This window comes from Octopus bimaculoides, chromosome 13, assembly GCF_001194135.2.
Source record: "Octopus bimaculoides isolate UCB-OBI-ISO-001 chromosome 13, ASM119413v2, whole genome shotgun sequence".
Lineage (NCBI taxonomy): Eukaryota > Metazoa > Mollusca > Cephalopoda > Octopoda > Octopodidae > Octopus > Octopus bimaculoides.
The window spans coordinates 63,615,119-63,622,452 of record NC_068993.1 but is presented as its reverse complement, the minus strand read 5'-3'; the positions used below and the strand labels follow the sequence as shown (position 1 = coordinate 63,622,452).

The 7,334-nt window shown below is 35.5% G+C and overlaps 1 long non-coding RNA gene across 1 annotated transcript in view; it reads left to right on the top strand.

Annotated features, from left to right (window-relative positions):
- The window catches only part of LOC128249312 (uncharacterized), a 16,027-nt gene extending 9,092 nt beyond the window's left edge, over positions 1-6,935 (top strand). The window contains exon 2 of the long non-coding RNA XR_008265411.1: positions 4,305-6,935. This is a non-coding gene — a long non-coding RNA (uncharacterized LOC128249312). The remainder of the gene's footprint in view (positions 1-4,304) is intronic.
- Positions 6,936-7,334: the final 399 nt, after the last annotated feature.

Here is a 7,334-nt window from a genome sequence, read left to right as displayed (position 1 = left end):
ATATATATATATATATATATATACATATAAAGTGAGGGAAGAGTACTAGAAATAAGAAATTAAGAATAAATACAGGTGAAAGAATCCCCTAATTCTGCCAGTCCTTTATACAACACATCAGCTCACTAATTGATGTATACTCATTAGTCCAAAATATTACATATATATATAGATATATATTTAAGAAATGAAGTTAAAAATAAAAGGTCATTACATGTAATTCCTTTATTGGAGTAAATTTGGCTTATGGCTGTTTCCAGTAATCAGAAGATCAACACAGAGCTGAAAGTGCCTCTACCTGGTTGCTTGCCCAGTTAGAAATAGCAGCCAAATCTCCCTCAAATCACACCAACCTACAATCTTGGAAAGGAAGGATGCTTTGTCTAATGCAATACTAAGGATAAGGTCACAGATGGAGCACTTTTGAATGTAAGACTCTGCTGAATCAATAATGGCTGACGCTTAAACAACAATAAACAACCTTGTTTTAAGAATGACATATTTCTTCTTATTAAATCATAATTTAGTTTTAATTTATCATTTATCTATTTATTTAGATCCTCCATTCTGGATTTATTTCTGCCAGAACAACAATCACTCTGCTTTTCTACTATTTCAGAAATACCATTCTTTTGCTGCTGGTCATTTGATATGAGAAATGTTGGTCAGATTCCAAACTTTTTTTTATTTTATTTATTTATGAAAGATCATCTTCTTCAATTTTTTTTTTATACTTTTGTTTTACTTTCTTTTGCTGAAATATACCTTTTATTATTATTATTATTATTATTATTATTATTATTATTATTATTATTATTATTATTATTATTATTATTATTATTATTATCATTTTTTTCTCCTGTGTAAGAGAATCAATGTTCTTTGAGCAGCTGAATTTTATAGATGGTTCCACTTCGATAGTGCTAACCAGTTTGGTAAGTGGAAGACAAGTAGAAGAATTTTACTTTAGATAATGCTACTGTCTATCCTGACTATGTGGTCAATAAAGTAGATATTAATATGATGATGATAATGGCGGTGGTGGCTTCTGATATCATGGCATACTTCCAGGAATTTATAGTAAGGAGGATTATATCTGATTTAATTGATGATATTTTTGGCTTCCATTATCAACTCTCAGAGGGGCAAAACACAAACACCAATGTCCCCAAAGGATTTTGGACTCAAAATTTGAAGAACTGAAACTAAATATTTTAAAACATTTAGTCTGGCACCTTTTCCCTTTGTTTCACTTCCTTGCTTTCTTCATAATGGTTTTCAGTCATGGAAGGAATCATCACATCATCTGTTGAACTTCTAGAAATAACAGCCTCTCTTCCTCAAATCACATCGTTTCAATTGCCTTTACTCAACCATCCCATTTATATTCTGATCCCTGTCCCTTGTGAGTATGCCCAGCACTTTGCCACCATCTCTATCCTGCTGTCTCCCTCTCTCTCTCTCTCTCTTGCGAGTGTGTGAGTGTGTGTATGTGTGCCTGTGTGTCTCTGTGTGTGTGTGCGTGTGTATTTACATTCCTCAATAATGACTTGATTTCATTGAAATAGCAGCTGAACATCATTCAAATAAAACTTGACCAGCTTAAACAAATGGGTAGACATGGAGCCTCTGTGTAGTTGCTTGACTTACAAGAAATGACAGCCAAATCTCCCTCACCTATAACAGCCAAAGAAAAAGAAATTAAAAGACAGGATGATTGTGGTTGTAATGCTTTTTGATCACCAGGTTGCTCAGTCTGAGTTGGTCTGGTGCTAAATGATGAGAACAATGACACCACCACCACCACCACCACCACCATCGACGACGACAATGACACCACCACCACCATTACACCATTGTTCATGTTTATTAATGTTATTGTTTAACAATATCCACTTTGTTTCAATTTATGTTTAGAATCAATCACAACAGGTGTCATAAGATCTATCTTTAAATTGCTTAACATGACTAAACTCAATCACTGGTGCCACTTTGTAACGTACTCTTTGATTCTTGCAAAACAATTAGAGATTCTCCTTCATTTTTTTGTCTTTTGGTTTTTCATCTTTTTTTTTATCTCAGAAATCAATTATTGGTTGGTGCAATTTACTTTGATCAACAATCTCTCAGATATTTAAAAGATTCTTTTTTTGGGGGCGGATTTTAAAATTTGGTTTTTGTGTTGCTTTGTTCTGCTAAGTAGATGACAATTTGATAGATTTTGGCTCTTTTCTGTTTTTGCTAGGAACAAGTTATTGTTTAGCCCTAGGTCACATGTGATTCAGTTGATCTCTGATCCCAAATATTCCATCAATAACCATCAGTCTTTTAGCAGTTATCCAGGTGATTAGCACTGCATTATCTCTAATGTCCTTTGCATGATCTTACTCCAAGATACATTATACCCTGATAAAAAAAAAAATGATCAAAATCAGAGCTGGAACATTTTTGACTGTGTCAGTGGTTAAACTATTCTTGATGGAACCTCTATATAGCCATTCAATATGCTAGAAAGAGCAACCAATTCTACCTCATCTATTGGGGTAGATTTGTCTAAAATAACAGATGAACCGATGGAGTGTGTCCTACTTTCTTTTTAAGATGTAAAAATTGTGGGGTTATATTTGATGAATATTTGGCTGCTATTTCTTGTAGGTCGAGTGACCATGTAGAGGCATCTTCATTGAATTAACAAAGAATTTGTTGCTGTTTAACCCCAGGTAATTGCTGCTTAGTCAGCAGACCAATGATCAATGTCATTCCAGCCTTGACCATCATGTCATTTATATACATGTGACCAGCTGGATATCACGCCATGTGACCAGCTGCTTATTTTTCAAGTCAGGAACTCGATTCCTTTGATCTTTGCATGTTGGAAACCAATGAGTCCCAAGAGTCAAAGCAATGACATCATCATTGCCCGACTGGAGTCAGTATGAAGGGAAGGTGGTAAGGAGACACACACGCACGCACGCACACACACACACACACACACACACATTCACACACACACACACATATATACATTCACACACAGACACACTCACACAAACACACACATACACACAAACACATATATATATACATTCACATACAAGCACACACACATACAACACACACACGCATGCATATACATTCACACACACATGTACACACACACACACACAACACATGCATAGACACACACGCACACATATACATATACATTCACACACACACACGTGCACACACACACGCACACACATGAAAGTTCCTGTTAACCAATGTCACTCCTATGGCATTGACCAGCTGACAACTCTAGCAGAAAACTCAGGGCCCCAAAATGTCATACTGAGGATGGAACTTGAAACCAAGGAGTACCGCCTGACTGGCTCCCGTAGAATTTTCGAGCGAGATCATTGCCAGTGCCCCTGGACTGGCTTGTGCGGGTGGCACATAAAAGACACCATTTCGAGCGTGGCCGTTTTCGTGCGGGTGACACGTAAAAGCACCCACTACACTCTCTGAGTGGTTGGCGTTAGGAAGGGCATCCAGCTGTAGAAACTCTGCCAAATTAGATTGGAGCCTGGTGTTGCCATCCGGTTTCACCAGTCCTCAGTCAAATCGTCCAACCCATGCTAGCATGGAAAGCGGACGTTAAACGATGATGATGATGATGATGACAACGTTGCTTGTCCTCTTTAAAATTAGGGAAACTGCTTTGATATTTACATCTACCCCATGTTTCAATCAGTTTGATCTCCAATCTGTCATCAGCTGACTTACTCCAGTACACAGCATCAGCCTGGATTAGATCATAGAACCTTTATTTCTAAACTAAGTGATGTAGCCCCAGCACCAGTCATTGGTGTCTTTTGTGCAAGTTCTGTAAAGGGTTACAGATGTTACTCTTTCATGAAACCCATTTAATAAAAGCGAGAGAATTCTCTTAGCCACGGGGTCAGCAACCTTCAGCTTTGGTTCATTCCATGATTCACTGAATAAGCTTTTTATCAGCTTTTTATAAATTTTATTGGATAAAGATATGATAATTAAAATTGTTTTTAATCAGGGATGGGTGATACACATTGCACATTGCTTCACTCAAAGATACAGGCACCAGCGTGGTGTTTTAGCATCCAACTGTCCTAAACATCATGGCATCTTCCAAGTTGCTTCAAAAACTCACAGCACTCCAGTAGGCCACATGTAGTACACATGTGGCAGGTAATTGACAGAGCCTTAGAGCAAGTTGTCTGATGCTATTTTTCTCAGCTCTCTCTCTATTCAATTCACTTTTGCCTTTTATCTTTTCTTCTTTTCAGAATCAATGAAATAAAGAACTAGTCCAGGGCTGCAGAATTTCCAGAAGGTCGCATGAGATGCCTTGCGACATTTTCCCTGCCTCTTTTTGAGCCTGTTCAGTGCCATTAGCAGATTCCTCTCCAGTTTGAGAATAACTTCATCCCTTTCTTCCACTCATCTTAAAGAAGATGTCCTTCTCATCCTGACTAAGCAGAAAGAAAAAATGATAAAGCACAATGGTTGAAAATACTTGTATCATGTTGCTAACATTATTACGTCAATACGTGTCAAGGTGTTAATATTTTTCCTGTTTCAAAGTTGAGGTTAACAACTTGAAAAATTGTAATGTCATTAGCAAAAACTCTCCTCACTCGCATCACTTCTAGCTTTGGTTGTTTTAATCAGAAAATAGAGACAGTTTGTCTGTATGCTGTTCCGTGAATGAATTCCATAATTCACATTACTGTTGATATTATTAAAGCAACAATGCTAGAACAGCAGACAATTCTCCTTCAAATAACAACCTACTGACTTAAAAAATAAGATGAACACACTGTATAATGTAGTCCTAGATACACTATACTTGAAAAACAAGATGGGATGGTCATGGATGGTCATATTCCTTTTTATTTTGAGTTAAATTGCTGCCAGAGAGACTCAGTCTCTTAATACTCCAGGGTTTGATAAAATATTTGCCCAAATTTGAAAGCAATAAAATAAGGCAGAGTGTGAAGAAAAATGAGATTTTCAACATTTTGGCTTTAACCCACCCTAATCACTAACATTATTAAAAGTTGTTTATAAGATGAGCGGTTGTCAATAAGATTACATTTTATCCATTAAGTTGATGTCAAAATAGCTAACATAATAAAATAATTTAAATTGTAATATTAATTGTACATGCATCACTGGCTAAGTGGGCAGAAGGATTACTGCTTTTAGTTTCTAAATAAATGCTTCTAGCTTGAATCAAGTTTGGTACCATGCAAACATATGAGAATTGTACTCAATCGAAGATCAAAACTTAATGGAAAATAAATATTGATTTTTTTTTAATAGCAGCATTAACCATAAATTTGTGTTGGGGAGAGCATAGTTGATAGACTCAACACCAGTAAATAGCTGGTATGTTATTTTTTATGAACCTCTGGAAGGATAAAAGAAAATATGTTTTTATTTTTCCAGCTGAATTCTGTCCACATATGGGAATCCTTATAGAAATATTGATCGTCTCCAATGTTTTTACTCAAACTTTATTGTATCAACCTCACAAGGAAGAAAGACAAAATTGTCCAAAAGTTGAACTCAGAATGTAACGAAATATGGTCAAGTATTTCCTCTGACACTCTACGGATTCTGTCAATCATTGCCCAAACAGAATTCGAACCCTGACCATCAGCTGAGCCATCAGTAACACTCTTCTGTTCATGTCATGGACAGTTTCAGTCTTGTTTATTATTTGCTTTATATTTCATAATATTAGCGATATTATGGTTTGTCCAAACTAAAATAACCCTTTCTATGATGGGTGCAAGGCCTGAAATTTTGAGGAAGTGGGGAAATAGATTACAACAATCCCAGGGCTCAACTAGTATGTATTATACTGACCCTGGAAAGATGAAAGGTGGAATTTGAACTTATAACATAAAGACAGACAAAATACCACAGGGCAGTTTTGTCTGCCGTACTCACAGTTCTGCCAACTCACCACTTTTGGCAATAAAACTAAAATCATAAAAATATTTTTCTTCTCCTCTTCACTCTGCAAATCCAGATTTTTCTCTCATTAATTTCTTATTCCCAAACTTAAACAAATAAGTGACTCGATTGTTGTAATGTTTTGTTTGGTATCGGGAGACCACATTATTTTTTGTGTTGCCATAGAAAGGAGGTAAAAGCAAGGAATGATGAGATCTGGTTGTCTGAGGCAGAAAGTTCTGTGGATCCAGGAGCTTGTCCTGTGAGCCACGTCCACTTTATTGTTGATGTAAGCACTCCAGTGAACGTTGTTATCAAGAATTACTCCTACGACCCTGGTGTTATTGGATGCCATGATTAGTTCTGCTGAAGGAAGAGATTATGGCTGAGGGCATTGTGTGTGTGTGTACGAGAGTGTGTGTGTTTGTATATGAGTGTGTGTGTGTGTGTGTGTGTGTATTCATGTATATGCATGAATATATATGCACATATAAATATAAACATAAATAAATAAATACACACACACAGCTCTATATATTCTAAAATAGGAATATTAGAAATCAATATGTTTGTGCATGAGTGTGTGTGTGTGTGTATGTGTATGTGTGTGTGAATAAGTAAATATATGTAAATATAAGTAAATCTATGCAAAAATATGTAGAAATATTGCATGAGAAGATAGTAAAGAATGATGAGTGAAAAGGAAGCAGGAGACTCGATCGACAAATGATGGAGTTAATAATGTGGAAAAAATCCTATTTCTCTCTGTTAGTGATTCCTTTATGAAATATGAATACATAACAGGAATTTGAGGAAGAGAGAGAGAGAGAGAGAGGCGGGTGGGGGCGAAATACCATTTACAGGAATTATAATGTTTACAAATACTTATAAAACGAATATATATTAAAAGCAAAACATAATTGAAATTGATATTAAATTTTCAAATAATGTGATGTTGCTTTGGTTTTTGTTGTTATTATTATTATTATTATTATTATTGTTATTATTATTATCATTATTATTATTATTATTATTATTGTTATTATTATTATTGTTATTATTATTATTATTATTATTATTATTATTATTATTTTCGGTGTTATTAAATAGAGAAGTTTTATATGTCGAACGGCTCTCTTTTAGCATTCGTTGAATATGGTTTGGTGTCTCTGATATTTTATTTTAATGAATCTGAACAAAAGAGACTCTCTCTCTCTCTCCATAGACATTGTGTTGCTGCTGCTGCTACTGCTGCTGCTGCTGTTGCTGCTGTTGCTGACTCTGGTGTTCTTTCTTAGATCAGCTTTGATCAAGTAGATCTATGATCAAATGTGTTCCAACCATGACCATCC